Consider the following 6,398-nt stretch of genomic DNA (forward strand, 5'->3'; position numbering starts at 1 on the left):
CTTGTGCCTCCCTACCAGAGCCAGCCGGTAGCAAGGCAGGATACCTGATTTAAGGGGTGAAGATGAGAAAAGAAAAGAAAAGACAAGTAATAGATGGGGTCTGGAGGGCTACCGCCCAAGACTACATAAGGCTGTAAGCTTAAGACCGCAGCTCCCTTTTATTTCCAGTTCTGGTCTTATCTAGTCTCTATAGAACAAGAACCTGTCAGATGTTACATTGATAATCAAGCCTCAGCAGAAAGTGGTAATGTGGCATAATCTCATCAAAGTGTAAGTTTCAGATAAGAATGACCAGTGTCGCAATTTAGCACAGAAAGGTGACCATAGCTAATCATATATGTGGATAACTAAAAAGCTAATTTCAAATGCCTCATTATAAAAAATGATACTTAACTAAGATGATGAATATATTGATAGCCTAGTTTACTCGTATCATCTTACGTTTATATCTGTATGTGTTTCTCGATCTCCAAAATCACCTTATAGCAGGTATAATTATTACTTGATGGTAAAAAATAATACTAAAGAATTTTGTTTGGTTTTTTAACAGAGTATCTAAATTTTTAGCTCAGATGGCCTTCAACTTAAGATCCTTCTGCCTCATATCCAAAGTGGTGGAATTATTCTACACAACTACATTGGCTAAAGCTTTCCTTTTAAATTCAAAAACTTTAATTTCACTGTTTTATCTTCCCAAAACATCAAAAGTCTGACCTAGAACTTCTATGATGTGAAACAGATCCTGCCATAGATAACCTTTTAATTGGCAGAAATAGACGGAAAAGGTCTTCGTTATTTCTTCCAGGTTATCTGTTCTTATAAACTGTTCTTAGATAAAGAGGGCAGGCTTTAAAAGAGGGAGGAAAAGTTTCTAGTTGGGTTGGGGAACCTGTCCTGGAAGATATTTAAAGCTTTTTCCTAGAATCTTTCTTTCTCTCTCTCTCTCTCTTTTGTTCTTCCTTCCTTCCTTCCTTCCTTCCTTCCTTCCTTCCTTCCTTCCTTCCTTCCTTCCTTCCTTCCTCTCTCTCTCTCTCTCTCTCTCTCTCTCTCTCTCTCTCTCTCTCTCTCTCTCTCTCTCTCTCTCTCTCTCTCTCTCTCTCTCTTTCTTTCTTTTCTTCAGGCTTGATGACATTTATTCACTCTGGTTGTCCTGGCCTCAACTGAGATTGGGATTGGACACGGGGTGGGGGGGGTGGGGACGGGCGGGGGTGATTTCCTCTTGGACATTTTCCTGGCTGGTGAGGTCTTTGTTCTTGGCCTGGGCAGCATTGTTCTCTTTGTTCTTCTTGGGTGATGACTCTGCAGCTTCCACGCTGGAGTGTTCCTCCTTTTGCAATAAATCTACTCACTTGCCTGCTCTTCCTGGCTTTCTAGGCTGGACTCTCCTGACATTCTAATTATTTCCCTCTGGTTTTCCTGGACTTATCTTCTTAGTTAACTTGCCCTTCTTGGCTTTTTTCTTTAATTTTGCTTTTTCATCCAAAGTCGTCTCCCCTCCTCCTTTTTCTCCTTTTCCTATTCCTTTATCTTCTTGATTACCTTACTGCCCTGATCCATCCCTGTGGGGCTTTCGGAGAGTCGGATGGTGACAGGGGCTGCTGGGTCAGGGGACCCATTTGCTATGCAGGTTTCTTGGTCAGTGGGTCCTACTTGAATAGGGATAGGAAGCTGGCTTGCTTCCTTCTTCTATCCTTCCTCTTTCTTCTTCCTCTTCTTCTCCCTCCTCCTCTTTTCCTCCCTCCTCTTTCTCCTCTTCTTCCTCCTGCTCTTCTTCATCTGCCCCACATTCATGGTAGATGGATTACTGTCATAGAGTCAGGCCTGTAACTTTTGCGCCAGCTATACCACACACTCCTCATTTGGGAAGAGCTCACAGCAAGGGGTCTGGAAGACTTAATAGCAGATTGGGCCCCTGTCTCTGGAGCAGGTTGGACCCAAGTGTTCCCAGGAGCTGCTATTTGTCTTCTCTGAGCAATCTTCTAGCCTGCCTCACACCCAACTCTCAGCCTGGCTTCCACACCTCTGTGACTCCCAAGGGCCTAGAGACAGAGAAGCCAGAGGGACAGAGGGCTGCCAAAAAACCTTCCCATAGTTCACAGAGCCCAGCAGTGTTTACAAGCTAAGCCAGAGCTAATAGGGCCAGGCTGAAACTGAAGAGGGAAACCTCAGGTAAAAGTTTGGGCCTGGCTCTGCCGTGGGTCCCCCAAGAAGGGCGAATTCTCATCTAGTCACAACTGTACTGGTTGACAGCATGGAGGTATAGCTTGTGCTGGCCATAGTTCAGGAAGGAATAGATGATTTACCCAGCACATGGCTTATGTTTCCAGGAGCATCTTCTACTTTCCTAGTATTGACCTTCAGAAGAAAAGGAAGATAAGTCTGTGCTGGAATCCCCACCAGCCAGCAGAAATCCACTCTCCCAGCTGGCTAAACTATTTATATCACAGGCCTTTACCTTACCAGCCCAGTCTTCAGCCCCATCCCTAGCTTCCTTGAATTTTTTGGCTTACATGTCAACACTACAGCTCCTCTTCAAGGAAACTCTACTTCCTTTCTCAATCTTTCGTTATGGGCAATAAAGACTTCCACCCAGTTATTTTCCTTAGATGATTTGTGTTTTGGCCTAGCTCTTTTTCTTTAGGATTTTTATATCTAAGGAATCATGGTGGCTCAGCTTAAACATCTAATTTTTACATGCTGTTACATTCATATGGGTCCTTCAAAGCTAAAACATGACTGTGAAACATCTAAGTAACAAATGAAAATGAACGACCTCTTCTTGCACAGAGAAGCTATTTGCCTATGAATCTTGCATGTTTTGTAAGTCCTTTTGCAAAGAAAGTTGTGCACGTTTTAAGCATGCATGCTGTAGCTTTATTTAGTTGAGAAAGATATATAGCCTACTCTCTGCTTCCTTTCCTTTTAAACCAACTAGGAATCGATATGCAGATGCTACACTTACTGACTCTCAGGATGACAGATCAATTAAAAAAAAAAACATTGAAAAATGCTTGCCTGTAGGAGGAGAATATACACTTTTCCCTTAATCTCTATAAGGCTTTGCTCCCAGGACCAAGCTCTCTTCTTTCAGTGTCAATTGTACTGAGTTTTCTTCCTGCTTTTTTTGTGTCAAAGGCACTCTTCAAATATGTACTTAATTAAGCCTCTTTTAACAGAGGTGGCCCCATTCTCGTTCCCTAGCCTCCTTTTTTCTATCTCCTGTGTGGAGAGTTCTCTTTGAAGTCATGCAGGAGAGATATGCAAGGATGAAGGAGATGGGAGCACAGCCAAGGGCGCTTGTAATGAACTTTCCACGAAAAAGAAGTTTCGATTAATTCAGCTATTCTAGCTACCTTCTATTTAGAATTCTTGTACGAGGAAACACAGAACGATAATGAGTCAGATTTTTAATGTTGACTCTGGCAGCCTTGCCTCTTTTAAATGCATTTTTGAACATCCTGTGGATTGCTAAAATTTAGAATCCTACAAATTTGAAAGCTTTATAGGACTTATGGTGTGTGTGTATGTGTGTGTGTGTGTGTGTGTGTGTGTGTGTGTGTGTATGTATGTATTGTGCACAGACTCTTTATGTTTATCTCTCATGATTACCTTCAAGCTCACAGCTGGAACTGACTTATTAAAAGATATCTCTTTGTCTGAATACATCCCCCTGGATTGATTCTTGGAAAGAAAGTCCATGATCATTTGAAACTACGTGTATTTATCCATAACTATAATTTTAGAAATAGATGGTGATCATTTGAGAAAGTGTTTTCCAACTGCTTACAATGTAGGGGCAATTTCAATAGTAGAATCGAATCCAATGTTAACTATACAGTGACTGCCAAATAATTCATTTTAATTTCTTATCTCTGGTTATCTCAGTCATTTCCCAGAAAAATATTTTCTTAGATTGCCTATTTAAAAGTTTACAAAAAAGAAGTAGCAAATGCATACAACATAAATAACTTAATGGTCATGAGTTTCATAATTTTAGTAACTTTTTCTGCCATGTATTCTTGTTCAGGCACGCTGAATCTTCCTTGGGACATTAAATTTCATAGATTGACTCATGTTGTGTTATTCCAAATATCATTTTGATTCCCTCATGCATTGCAGACAGAATATGGAGATAAAATAAGAGCCATATTGCATATTTGATTTCCAATTTGCCCGAACTTATTAAGGGAACTGTTGAGAGTCATTTTTTAAATGCTTATATTGTTTTCCAGGTCACAGCTACTCTACTCAGGAATGAAATTGCTCTTGCTAGTATCTACAAGATGCTGATTATATTTCTTATGATATGTAATAGGTTTATTCTCAAATGTGTTAGAGTTTTAGGGTTCTGGAGATGTTTTATCAACTTCATTTTCTAGCAGTATCTCAGGAACTCCTAATGCACATTGCTTACAAGGGAATGTCAGATTTTCTTGCTTTTCCTAAATTACTTTATATGTTATAGAATTATATTTGTATCTTAGATCATTAGCCTTAGCAACAGACCTCTCGAGTCTTTTATTTCTGACTCATGTCAGAACTTTTTTTTTGTATATTCAATTAAAACAAAGTTACAGTTGGGTGCCTGTGACTCATGCATGATAATTATAGCTATTCAAGAGATTGTAGTCTAGAGGATTGCAGTTTAAAGTCAGTGTGGACAGAAAAAACTATGAAACTTCATAACCAGTGAAAATTGGAGTTGTGGGTATGGCTTTCATGATAGCAAGTAGGAGGTACTGAGTTCAAACCTCAGTATTGCTAAAAAATATTTTAGAATAAATAATGTTATAATTCATATGATTGTATTAGGAAATTATCTTGTAATTATATCTGTTGGGACTGAGAAACTTTTTTTTCAGCCAAAGACCATTTGGATATTTATTTTATCATTTGTAGCTCATACGAAGTAGTCAATATTTACAAATAGGCCACAGACAGCAGAGGAAAAGGCTATGACAAAAAATTTACACATTGTTCTGTCATGTATCCAATGATTCTGCAGGCCTCATACCACCCATGGGCTGACTATTCTCCACCCTCATAAAACCATACAAAATTTCACTTAGCAATACCTTTGCTAAAATTGAAAATGGTATAACTTTTAAAACTTTTATGCTGAATAACATCCCTTTTTTGAATCCATTTGAGGTGAAAACCCTCCATCAGCAGTAATGAAATCTGCACACTAGACTCATAACATTTGAAATTAAACCAAGGAGAGATAAAAGTCTGAATATTCCAATCCAGGCTCTTTTTAGATTCTAGATTTCTTTTATCCTTTTTTATATATCGCTCTGCTATTTATGATTAGTCAGTAGTAAGATGACATATACACATGCATACATTATTGAAGGAGATAATTGGCAAAGATTTGATTATCAGTTCTTGAATAAAAACCTCTCCCAGTTCTCTAATACCTATCTTATATATATCACCCCAGTCTCAGCATTGTATTGTCCTGTCTAAAAGAGCCCTGTTGAGTTACTATTATACGTCCTTGTTTTATTTTTATTTATTTATTTATTGTCAGTTGAGTCTTAGGGCTTGAACTCAGTCCCTGGGTACTGTCCCTGAGATCTTTTGTTCAAGGTTAACTCTGTACCATCTTGAGCAACAGCACTATTTCTAATTTTCTGGTGGTTAATCAGCGATAAATCTCTTCTACTTTGAATTGTGGTCCACAGATCTCAGCCTCCTGAGTAGCTATGATTATAGGCATGAGCCAAGAGCTCCTGGCTTTGTTTAAATTCTTTTTTATAGTATTTATCCCCACCTGAACATTTGTCATTTATTTGTGTATTTCTTTACTTTTATATTCTCACTCTGAAGTAAATGTTCAATACGGTAGTAAAATGATTCTTTTCATTCATTACTTAATCTTTTGCTAACAGAATTGTCTGAATTTTGGTGAACTCAGTAAATATCTGTGCATTGACTTATCTAACATCCACCTGTCAGTAATTTTAAAATCTTTCATATTATACTTATTTTTCATAGTATGCCACTGCCCAAAACAGGATAATTCACAATGTCAAAAATGGGAAGATTAACAACTGCTTGAAATGTCAAGACAAATCTAGTTAATGCCATGAAAAACAAACACCAGTTTTCTTTGCTTTATTTTTTAACCTTTAATACCCCTATCTAAAAGCAGCACTGTGTTGCATTAGAACTTTCAGTGTACTGCAAGATATAAATTTATTCAGACAGGTACTGGTTATTACTAATGATCTTAAATATTTTAGAGCCTACCCTGAATGTCTACTCTATGAGCATTACAACCTATGATATTATTCTTTGCGTTGTCACTGCTGAAATGAATCTATCACCGTAAGATGGTATCATGAGTAGATAAAATGCAATTGTACTAATTTTCATATAAGAAGGAAGAACAT

At 38.1% G+C, this 6,398-nt stretch overlaps 1 pseudogene; it reads right to left on the reverse strand.

The window, feature by feature from the left end:
* Positions 1-1,393: 1,393 nt before the first annotated feature.
* LOC150069536 (protein PROCA1 pseudogene) lies at positions 1,394-2,481 on the reverse strand (annotated as a pseudogene).
* Between the last annotated feature and the right edge of the window lie 3,917 nt (positions 2,482-6,398).

The sequence above is a fragment of the Megascapheus bottae genome, chromosome 1 (assembly GCF_031878675.1).
Source record: "Megascapheus bottae isolate mThoBot1 chromosome 1, mThoBot2.hap1, whole genome shotgun sequence".
Classification (NCBI taxonomy): domain Eukaryota; kingdom Metazoa; phylum Chordata; class Mammalia; order Rodentia; family Geomyidae; genus Megascapheus; species Megascapheus bottae.